The sequence below is a fragment of the Vespa mandarinia genome, chromosome 24, assembly GCF_050613455.1.
Source record: "Vespa mandarinia isolate Hongniang chromosome 24, ASM5061345v1, whole genome shotgun sequence".
In the NCBI taxonomy this organism is placed as follows: domain Eukaryota; kingdom Metazoa; phylum Arthropoda; class Insecta; order Hymenoptera; family Vespidae; genus Vespa; species Vespa mandarinia.
In genome coordinates, this window is record NC_140833.1 from 550,001 (window position 1) to 562,500 (window position 12,500).

Sequence of the window (12,500 nt, forward strand, 5' to 3'; positions counted from 1 at the left end):
GATTATTTCCTCCTTTCGATATCTCAAGGCCATTTAAACAAACAGCAACGCTTATATACATGCATACGTTTTATTCCCTTGTTTTGTCCCTCTCTATATCTCGCCATTTCTTTCTATTTTCTCGAGATAGATTCATACGACTCTCTCTCTCTCTCTCTCTCTCTCTGTCTCTCTCTTTCTTTCTGTCTCTTTGTCTCTCTCGTTCTCTCTTAGTCCGTCACTCGTGCCTTTCTTCGTCTTGTAGATAATTTTGCAGGCAATCTGTCATCGTAAACATCGTTCCCGGTGTGCCGATTCGACGTCAGTACAAGACCACGATGGCACTGATTTATCGTCGTTGGGATAGTCTCAACCTCCACCTCCACCTCCACCGCCTCCTACTCATGGATGAGTAACACGAAGCGATATTTACGCGGGAATAGATTTTTCGTAGCATATTTATCTCGACCGTTCTCGTTCTAATTATATTCTCTACTCCTCGTACCTTCTCGCTACTACTCTCTCTCTCTCTCTCTCTCTCTATCTCTCTCTTTCTGTCCTTACATAGCAATATTCAACTTAATCATTTGAAAAGCAATTGAATCGAAAAAATTTGCATAAAAAATTGATCGGTTACCTCTAGAGGACACGCTGATTGTATTACATTTTTAATCGAACTCGAGTTTTCAATCTTTTCCTTTTTGACTTTTCTTTTTTCATTTTGCCATTCAGGATCATTAACGAAGCAACAAATGCTATACTATGTATGAGGCTACATGGATAGGTACGGGGGTGGGGGAGGGAGAGGGAGAAGGGATGGGGAAGGACTCGTACGAGCTCATAAATCGATAACGTCGTTGACTTCATAAATATGCAGAAATAGGGAGGATCAATGTGATCTTTAATGCATGCGTTACGTTGTTATAACGACAATGGAATATTAATAATCAAGTTACTGACGTGCAACAATAGAACCATTTCCTTTCCCCTCAATCTTTTCCCCGAGAACTTTTCTTTCATTCTAATTTATCCTTGAAAAGATCGTATATAGGTCTCGTACGTAGTTGTACCAGGTACTACTTCATTTTTCCCCATCGTATATTTCCGTCGATCGTTTGTTCTCTCGCGTTTTTTCTTTCTTTCTTTCTTTCTTTTTTCTTTTTTTTTTCCCCCTCTAAAACGTCCAATTAAATAAACGAAAGAACGAGAGAAGGGCCCTAAGCGCAGACGGGGAGAGACGAAAACTCCTAAGTTATAATCTCGCGGGAACAAAAATGTGTTTGTGCGAACTTCTATGAACGTCCGTAGGTAAGGAAAGTCGTTCGCACTCGCTAAAACTGCAACTACTAGGAAGTTTTCGCGTGCGTTAGCTTCTTTACGTCACACAGGCTGCATTTACCCTCGAAGTTGGCTTTCCTGGCGCAAGAAAATTGTGCAAGAAACTTGTTCAAGTCATTATCGGTAGTGACTTGCTTAGTGTAAACACCATGAAAATTGAATCGCAAAGGTACGTGGGCGAGCGGGCGAGCGGGCGAACGGGCGGGCTTCGGGCGGTCGGGCGCGAGTGTGTACCGAATCATCGTCTGCGGTGTAACTTGCACGCCTCTTCTTGTCCTTCCTTTTTTACTCGGTTTTACTCAGTTTGTGCGACAAAACATCCCTCACCCTAAAGAAAATTTCCTTTTTCCAAAGGATATAGAACCCCGTTTGTATCGGTTCTACCGACAATTATCTCTTACGACAAATCAACGTAACAACAACGTATACAACAACGTAAACAATAACGTTTACTTACAATGGATCATTACGACGAAATCGTACGTACGATATTATATCGTGAAACTAGCCGTGTCATATTAAGCCGTTTAATAATTATGTCGCGACTTACATCAAAAAACAATTAAACTTGTTTTCCTTATCCGTGCATTTCTAAATAATTATTTTGATAAGAATTATAAAATATTAAGTTCCATTAACGTTATATCAATATTATTTATTTATTCGTATTTTGTATACATTACCATACATACTAGAAATTTGACAATAACTTTAAGCTCTTTTTCCACAATGTATTTCATAATTTAATAAAGTATTAAAGTAGATTATGCAATTATAGACGCTTACAGTAACATAATATCAATTTTTTTTAAGTACCTTTTAAGTGCCTACGATATTGCAAGTGGATATTTATTAAGAGCATTTAGCCGTCAAAAGTAATGAAGAAATTAAAGAGATGAAAAATTTTGTCCATTTTTTAATAGAAATTAAAGTCAATCGAAAAAATTTCAAATGATTTTTCTGATTCTTTTGATGCAACATACTGATTTCGTTCCGTCTAGTGAAACAAACGATCGGATATTTTAACGAGATGTGTCGAGATCTTAAGAAAGATTGGGTTGAAATATAACGTTGGGAAGATCCGTCTAGACCAAGAGGGACACATTGTCCAATTTCCAACTGTCTAGGACATTCGTTCGAAATGAGCTCGTCTTCGTCGAGCTTTGAAAAAGAAATCAAGGTAAATCCGTGGTAGAAGATTCTTCCTATTGGACACGTCCGGCCGATTGCATGCATGGCTATGGAAAGAAAAAAAAAAAAAAAAAAAAAGAAGAAAGGAAAAAAAAGAAAAAAAAAAGAAGAAAAAAGAAAAAAAGAAAGAAAGAAAGGGGAGGGAAAAAAAATAAGTTAGTTCCACGGCCTGGCATAACGCAAAAGAAGAAGAAGATTAATAATCGTGGCCCCGGTGTGCACTTGGCACGCCAGTTTAAAAGCGATTTCGAAAGGAAACTTTTCGCGAACCCAATAACGATTGTCGTCTCTTTTTTTTTTCTCTTGTTTTTCTTTTTTTCTTTTTTTAATTGATTTCGACACAGGGGCCGGGGGGGGGGTGCCACTAGCGTCGCTAGTAGGGGTATCCCGAAAAAGATTTTCTACATTCGAGAAATTTTAGGAATCGCCGATCATCCAAGATCTAAAACTTTTATCAACCCGCGAAAGATCTATCAGTGAGAAAATCCTTAAGAAACTATCCGTAGGAACTTTCATTTCAGTTCGCAAATCCTCTTTAAAGCGCGAATGCACTTCTACTTATTCGTACGTTCACGTTTTTCAAAAGATCTTTATCATGCCATCGCTTTTCCCCCCAAGACGAGCGACACTGAAAATGAAAAAATCATCTTTGCTTTCTTCCAATCGAATCCTAAGTAATGGAAAAAAAAAAGGTGTAAATGTGTTCACAACGATGTCCTTAATAAATTTTCAAACGACGGCTTAACGACGTTTCACCGCTCTTTAACGACGACTCGTTAAAGGAATGACCCTCGTTGCATCAAGTTTTTGTCGCGAGTCGTTTTTGTTCTTAAAAATAAAAAGAAAAGAAAAAAGAAAAGAAAAAAGAAAGGAAGAAAAATACTTTTGCAACGTAGGTCTCACGCGCGATAAAGGGGTAAAGAAAGAGAGAGAGAAAAAAAAAAAAAAAGAAAAAAAAATATATCGAAAATATCTTGAAAATTATTATTTTTCATGCCATTTCTCATCTTGCCAAGAAAAATTATCCTTAATGTTAAATAAAATGAATGTGTGGTATTTTTTCTTTTCTTTTTCTTTTATATATATATATATATAGAATATATATATAGAAATAAGGAAAAAAGTCGACGGAAAGTTCAGTTGACGTTAAATTTCGATGAAAAGAAGATAGAAATCCGTCGGGAGGCTTTGAAAAACGACCTGTTAAGTGATAATCGAAAGAGTGACAAGTAGGTATGCAGGTAGGTAAGTTGGTTAGGTTGGTTGGTTTTTAAAACGATTTGTTTAGATGGAATCTCGGTCCACTATTCCGCAAAGCCTTCGAGGCAGATAATCGAGACGCGCGATCACGGTCTCGCCATTTTCAAGCGGTGTCTCCTTACGCGCCGTTCGTATCACTGAACGCGTCGAGAAGAGAGGCACTTACCAAAAGAGCCAAGCTCGTTTTCAACGACGAATCGAATTTACGTCGACAGGAACGAAAGGTAGGTATCCAAGTGGGAAATGTGCATGTTACGCAAAAAGTTCTTCCGCCGTTTAAAATCCCTGTTCGGCGTGAAATCGAAATTAAATAAAACAATGGCAAACGAAGATAGATGTCATTAACGAAAACAAAAAAGAATGAAACGTCACGGTAAAAAGAAAATTCAATTAAACTTTATATATGCCTTTTATATTAACTTCAAACGAAACGTTAAAACGCAATTAATCGCCTGCGTAAATTCGAATTAGCCGACGGATAATACGATCAATCGGAATTATGCGAAATATAAATAAATCAGTGTGAAAACAACAACAACAATATATATATATATATATATATATATATATATGTGTGTGTGTATGTATATGTGTGTGTGTGTTTGTATAATAAATCAGCGTGAAAACAACGTATAGCATGACATATCACCATAAAAACAATCTATACATATATACAGGGTGTCCAAAAAAGTATAAACTTATATTACGTATTATTGAGGCCAAATGATACATGAAAAAAGTTTATATAAACTTAAGAAAAAAAAAAAAAAAAAGAAAGAAAGGAAAAAGAGAAAAAAAAAGAAAATTCGACAATTGCTATTTCGACGAATAGATATAAATCATAAATATCTTTAAAAGGATTCTCGGGCATAAGTTTATTATAAACAGTTTTCATCCATTTAATCTCAATAATACGTAGCATAAATTTGATCCCATACTATGGATAATGCTCCATCGGATGTGCTAAGTATATATAATAATAAAATAAAAAAATAAAATGATGATACGTTATAAATATATAAATAAATAAATATATATATATATATATATATATATATATATATATATATACATGATAGAATAACGATACGTTAATAAAATCAAATCAAAGAAGAAACAATCGAATTAATGATTAACCAATATGAAAGATAACGCGTTGTTTCCTCCCTCATCTCTATATTTCTACATATATCCTAACGGCAAATACTAATTGTTCAGGACAAAGTAATCATTCTTTATTTCTCCTTGCTTCTATTTTCTTTTTTCGCATTGAAACTCGTCGAAAGTAATCAGAAGGGATCCTCCTGACAGGTTAGAAGACAACGAAGGCTATATCTTAGCGTATCCGATCGAGCATTATCCATAGCTCGCATTACGACTCGAACGATTAGTACTCGGACTCTTACGTACGATCCCTACTAGCATGATACAACACATCGTACACTATACAAAGGGCTTTGTTGCGAACTCTCCTCGTTGCGAACTCTCCCTGAACGTTCGTTCTTCTTTCACGGATGATAGCCGAGGAAGCAGCACTCGAATGTTACCCACTTGCCATCGCCGCTGCCGCTCCCCTCCACCCCTCCTCTCCCCTCCCCATCCTGGCCCATGTTAACCAGTTTTTAATCATTCTACCGTGTGATTAATTAGCGAGGGAGGCAACCCTGGCAGAAGTATAATAGACTTCCTGAGATCGTTTCGAGCGTACCGACTACTCTCTCCGAGATAATATATCTATTGTTACGTAAACGCGACTCTCCGGTAAAGATTAATCGTCTTCCTCGTCCATAAGATCCTTTGTAATCGTGACTTTGAGGGCGGGCGGGTGGGGGGAGGAGAGAGAAAGAGAGAGAGAGAGAGAGAGAAGTTCGATTCGAGAGAATCGAAGAGCTATGGGAGATTCCAAGAACATAGATCATCTCGAGTTTATTAACCATCGCGGAACAGTGTACCATTTTACGAACTCATAGCTTTCTACCGTCAAAACATATATATATAAAATGAGGTGGCGGATGGGGATGGGTTTGGGGATGGGGTTTGAGGGGGAGGTGTTCGGAGAAACGATCGCGATAACCGAAGCCTTTGATATAATTATTCTCTCATGTAAATAAATAATAATCGAGCCAACAAAGCCCAATGCAAATAGTATATAAATAATAGCGGGGTGCCGTAGCACATTGGAAAATTTATTCAGCTTCTCGGCCATTGAATTCATTATTTCGTTTATTCAAAACGAATTTGATAATAACCAATCCACTTCGGTAAGCAACGGCAGCAAGTGGTGGTTGTGTGATGTTGATGGTGGTAGAGGTACTGGTGTTGCTGATGCTATTGCTACTGGTGGAAAAGTTCGAACGGACTTTAAATTAAGCTAGATCATCCTGGATTATAGTTATACCACTTACCTACATGCTTTCCCTATAGTTTCCCTATAAAAAGCGGAGTTTTACTTAACGCAAATATCACACATCTCTACTTCTCTTGAATAGTTACCTTCTATCCAGGCCATGCCATTCTCATCGCCAAGACCGGTTAAGAGATAGGGGATCCTATCCGCGAGAAACTCAGATCTTCCGTTTCATCGTCCTGGAATATCTAATTTCCGCGGACGATTACTCGCACCGTCGGCACGACTTGAAAAGTATTTAAGATCGCACGTCCGCGCGATTATGGTCGCCACGTTAGTCTCCCGTTTCTTCGATAGCGCTCGAAATAAACTTTCTTTTTCGCTCTATCACGATGCATAGGCACTGGTAACGTGTACGTGTTAACAGCCACGAACTTAGTAAGTTACTACTCTCTCTCTCTCTCTCTCTCTCTATCTGTCTGTCTGTCTGTCTGTCTTTCTCTTTACCAGTGCCATCTTCAAAAGAAACTTTGGTGCGGAAAGAAAAGGTTAAACTTTTACTCATGAATCTCTGGATTGCGTATGCTTCTAAATTTACAAGTTACCAAGTTAAGAATAACATGACGTGTGTTAAATTTGATCCTTAACACAAGAAATGACACATCCTTAACGTTCGGTCAAAGTTACCCGCAAATCATTTTACCGATATTACTAATGTTCATATCGGAGACAAATGCAAGACCCTGCTTATTCGCAAATTTGGCCAGTTGTGACGCGAACATTTGTGGCAAGAATGGATTTAGCAACGTAGCATTTTGTTTGACGACCCAAGCTCTTAATTATTCCATTCGTGACACCGTTTTAAATTCATACGTGCTACGATCGATATCATGATAACGAACGTCATTGCGTGGTTTTTCTTTTTTTCCCTTTTTTACGCGGCTCGCAGTTAAAACCAAGAGACACGTGAGAAAGTAAAGAAAAAGAAGAAATAATTTAATTTTTCCTTAGAGTTTAGATATAAGCGAATACTCGAAGACAAAACTTTAAGAGTTATCGCTAGAGAAGATTAGGTATTCCATTCGAGAATGTAGTGGACGATAAGAGAAGTAAAAGGGGTTAGAGAGGGTGAGATAGATCCGACTCGTGACATTCCCGTTGCCCAGAAGTGTGCCATGCCAGCACGTGCAACATACCGCAATGGCTTTCGTTCATTTTGAGTATGCCGAGTTAGCCAGGAATGTTAATAGAAAATACTCCATGTCGGGAGACTTTAATTATGAGGAGCGAATGGAGATCTCGCGACAATGTGGAAAAAGAGAAGTGAGAAAAGGCGCGGACGACCTATGTTACATATATGTACGTGGCTAACTCCGAAAGATGTAAGATGTTAGTCCTTTTTTATCGAGCGTCCTAGAAACTAAAGTAAATCCCTTAACTTGGGGCAAATCAAATCGATAACGTATCGTAGGAAATAACAAAATTGTTTCTCCTTGAGGATTTTCATAACTAGGAAAATTCTCAAAATAGTCGTCGTGCGCGTTCGAACGCGTTCGAGTTGAAACTTTGCCAACGCCGAATAGAAGAAACTCGTCCTGAATTCGTGGTATGAAAGAAGAAGAAATAATGGAAAATAGCCTAGAGATAAAAGAAAGAAAAAGAGAGAAACAGAGAGAGAGAGAGAGAGAGAGAAAGAAAGATCGATAATCGCACCTCTCGACAGAATTTATTTCGGGTTTATCGACCCGAAAAGATTTCCCGTTCGATCGTAATTAGCATAAAGTCGAACGTATTCGAAGGTCCGACAACGCAAAAAGTGAGTTAAAAAAAAAAGAAAAGAAAAAAAAAGAAAAGAAGAAAAAAGAAAAAAGAAAAAAGAAAAAAAAGAAAAAAGGGGGAAAAAAAATATGGTGCTGAAGAAAAAGAGTCCTGACCCTGAATCGAGAGGGCGAGAATCGTACGGTGGTTGAAGCACATCGGTCGTCGAATAAACCTTTTCTTCTCTCTCTCTCTCTCTCTCTCTCTCTCTCTCTCTCTGTCTCTCTCTCTCTCTCTCTCATTCTCTCTCTTTCTTTCTCTCTTGGCTGTGGAACGACAGTATGAAGTCGATTCTCGAAACGACCCTTCTCCGTCCAAGAGTCCCGTCGTAACGTTAAACTTGCGATTAAAATGCATTGCGTAAAATCGGGCGAAGCCACCTCTTTTCCCTCTTTCCCCTTCCATACAAGTTCCTCCCTGTGACGTTCCCACCCTCGTTCCAGCATGGCTTTAACTTACACCCTGTGCTTGCTTACTTGCTTGCTAGCTTGCTTGCTTGCTTGCTAGCTTGCTTGCTTGCTTACTAGCTAGCTAGCTAGCTAGCCAGCTTTCTCAACGATCGCGACGTAGAATCGACTCTAGTTGATCGTCGTGAATCCGTACGGCCCGTGAATACGTACCGTTTAAACTGTAAGTAAGCAAAAGGAAAGGCACCTTTTCCTGTGAAAGAAGAGAAAATCTCAACGTTGTTTACTTTTAACGAGTCCGAAGTAAACGGTAACATTTTTTACGAGGCAAATTTAAAGAGAAAACGAGAGAGAGAGAGAGAGAGAGAGAGAGAGAGAGAGAGAGAGAAAAAGTATTGATTACAATTTCTGTAAATTTATTCATTTTAATTAATGAAGATAAACGTAAAAGACTATTGTCTATTAAAATTCGACAGATGAAACCGTGCGACCTCAACCCCCACCCCCATCCAACCGTACGTTATCAACCGTCAGTAATAAATTCCTTTTAAAGAACGTGAAGATTAATCCTCGGCTATTACAAAGTGCCAAGAAAATTTCAAGACGTGGATTCTCTACTCTCCCAGAGGAAAAATATGCGCACCTCTACGGTTCGAAACAACGTCGATGTTTTCGCTACGTTGTAAAGCGTAGGAAGAATTTATTGCCGCACCGGTGCCTATACGGTTTGTATTATTCGCGTTTCCATGAATTACTTCGTCGAATAATAAAAATACAGCGGCATCGTTTTCATGATACATGCGTGCTTTCGCGTCGCAATGATATCAAGCAGTACCCCTCCCTCGTCCCGCTACCCTTCACCTCTCCCCTCCACAGAAAAGCATCGCGTTTATATTATTCATATTTATATCACTTACAAATCATATATACAAAATTCCTCGCTTCCCACCGCCATATCTCGCATTTTCGAGCGATTAATAAAGGAGAGAAAAAAAAGAGTTGATATAAAAAATGAAAAAAAAAAAAAAACCGCCCCTGGTTATTTACTATCGTTTGTTTCAGTGGCCATAAAAAAAAAAAAAAGGAAAAAAAAATCATCACAGATGCATCCTTGACGTGCTCTACTGTGGATCTACCCTATAATCGGTTTATTGACTCTACTCGTATCACGTATCTCCGCGAAAACATGAGTATAATTCAACTATTTTCAAGTATTTTTCAGTTCGATTATATATATATATAATATATATTATATATATTATATATATATATATCTGCACTTTCCTGCTACTTTCGTATTTTTTTTGTTCTTTTTTCATATTTTCCATACGCGTATAACGTCGATTAAAACGTGTAGTTTACTAGAATACATCATACACATACACTCTCTCTCTCTCTCTCTCTCTCTCTCTCTCTCTCACTCTCTCTTTCCCTTTTTGTTTTTGAATAATTTCTCTTTCATACTGATTGTGAGAAGCACATAGGCTTCATCGTAGTTAGCTATACGTGTCGTTCGATAATTTTATAATTCAGTGATTTTCACGAACGTACAATTTCGACGGATTCATTATTAAATCACGCTAATAATTCCCAATAGTTCGTTACACGGGAGAATCGAGGCTTTTTCTCTTTCTACCGTATAACAACCTGGTTGAGAGCATTTCACGTTCCACGGCAAATTTATTATTTAGAATCAATATTCCTTCGACCTCCAATTAAACTCCAACGATAGTATCTATGCGTACTATTTTAATTAACGGATGTTACACGCTAACCCTTACGACCGATAAGATATTTCGTTCGGCGTATAAAAGAATCGATAGATAAGGTCGATATAAAAAATTATCCTAATACCTTGACAATTTTCAATTTTTTTTTCTTCTCTTCTTTTTGTTTCTTTTTTCTTTTTTTTTTTTTTTTTTTCTTTCAAAAAAAATCTTCAAAAAATTATAAAATCTTACATATAACAAATACGACGAATCGATGGAAGAAATATCATTTTGTTTGAATAATACGATCGAATTGATCGAAGAGGAGAATACTCGACCATGTTAATAAAAAAAAAAATAATAATAATAATAATAATAAAAAAAAATTGTCGACGATCTTACATAAGGGAGGGGAGGGGGGAGGGGGACTCTCTCGATCGAAAGATTTTCCTCGTGGATTCGTCGTTATGCGGAATGTATCGGTAACGGCGCTCGTAAGTTGGACATGCTAAGAGGACTCTGGAGTCCTATTTTTCGCGCAGCTTGAAATTCCTCTGGGTTTTCGATTTTCTCTCTTTCTCTCGCTCGCTCATGTATAACGATGAACCTATGTAGATATTCTGATTCTCTCTCTCTCTCTCTCTTTCTCTTTTTCTCTCTCTCTCTCTCTCTCTTTCTCTCTCTCTCCCTTTCTCTCTTTCATTTGCTCTCTCGTTTTCATGTCCGCAAGCATGAACGCCGCGTGAATTTCCACATATGTTTATCGCAACTTTCCGCAGTCCGTCGGTTTGGGACCGATAATGTGTGTAACGTGTTAAATTGCAACCGTAAAATTAGAGTCTCCAGCCAGTGGTAAACTGTCACCAAATTGATCCACCCTACTCTTTACACCAACAAAAATTGACCAACGGCAATTATTATTCTTCTCTATTTTTTTTATCACCCCCGTTCTCCTATCCCTTTTCTCTCTTTCCTCTTTTTCTTTTTTTCTCTTTTTTTTTTTTTTTTTTTTTAGAAATCTTCATGAACACGAAATCACGACTGTGATGAAACATAGAAAGAGAGAGAGAGAGAAAGAAAGAGAAGGAAAGAAGGGGGTAGCTACCCCTTAATGCGTTCTTTCGTCCCACGAGTCACATGCGTTCTGCGACTTTTTCGTATGCTCCCATCCTCACCCTCCTCCATCCCTTCCCTTGTAAATATATACGCGTGTCGCGGACGATTTACGTATCCACCGACGCATTATATTTCGTTGGAATACGAGAAGAAACGAGGGTGAAATAAACTGACGGTATTCATTACTTATGACCTTGAAAAATGAAAGAACGTTGGTAGTAAGCAAGGTGTTTTTTTTCTTTTCTAACGCTTATAACGCGTGTTTGCTTAGTACGACACTTGGAATAATTGATATAAAAGAAACAACCCTTGTTATGAAAAATTCTCAAATGGTCCACGTTGAATTCCTTTTAATATTCCAACTTATTATAACCGATGCAATGCGGTCTGTGTAATAATATTTAGCGTAACCATACTGAATCTCTCTCTCTCTCTCCCCCCCTCTCTCTCTCTCTCGAACGTTAATAGTGTTCCATTGCAATTTCCTCGAGTTGTTCATATCACGTAGAAAAGGTTCTCTCTCTCTCTTTCTCTCTATTTTTTTCTTTCTTTCTCTCTCTCTCTCTCTCTCTCTCTCTCTCTCTCTGTCCTCCCTCTCTCTTTGACGATTACTCGACATCACGGTAGCAAGGATAAAGGATGAAATCGTAACGGCGAAAATTTCGTTGCTCGAACCCCGATATTGGTATTCGCCATAGCGAAATTACAAAGTACGTAGTCGACCACCAGAGGCATTTACATCGAAACCATGCTTGCTCTACGTAACTCCCTCGCATAGAATCGGTACAATGGATCATTTCGATTCAAACGTATCGCTTTTTGCAATAGCACCGAACGACAGAACAGAGAACATCATTTTAGCGTCTCCGTTACCAAGCTAATAGCTCACTTTAAAGATACCCCACCCCCCTCTTCCCTCCCACCCCAGTCTACATACGTTCGACTTTTCTTTCTTTCTTTTCTCTCTCTTTCTCTCTCTTACTCTCTCTAAAATACATACGTATTTAACCATGTTCTTTCCTCGTAATCATATCGCAAACGAATATTAAAATCCTTTCTGTCGTACGATCGATTTATTAATTTTTCCAAGGATATAATTCGATTTTAACTATTAACTATTAACAATAAAAAACGATAATCCCATTTCGAAAGTTTATCCGATCGAAAATGGCGTTCATGAAATAAATATCTTCGAGTAAAATTCTATAAATATTATTGACGAACGATCACTTTTCTATCATTAATACAATATAATATAACAAACATTGCGCGTATATTTTTTTTATTTCCTATGGCGTTGATTAAAAAAAATTTCATCTCGAAAAAAGAAAAGGG

At 37.8% G+C, this 12,500-nt stretch overlaps 2 protein-coding genes across 4 annotated transcripts in view; one reads left to right on the forward strand and one right to left on the reverse strand.

Moving 5' to 3' along the window:
• LOC118442740 (uncharacterized) overlaps positions 1 to 12,500 on the reverse strand; it is a 275,147-nt gene that overhangs the window by 258,071 nt on the left and 4,576 nt on the right. The window lies entirely within an intron of this gene.
• LOC146872249 (uncharacterized) overlaps positions 1 to 12,500 on the forward strand; it is an 82,974-nt gene that overhangs the window by 69,458 nt on the left and 1,016 nt on the right. The gene's annotated exons all lie outside the window — the stretch shown is intronic.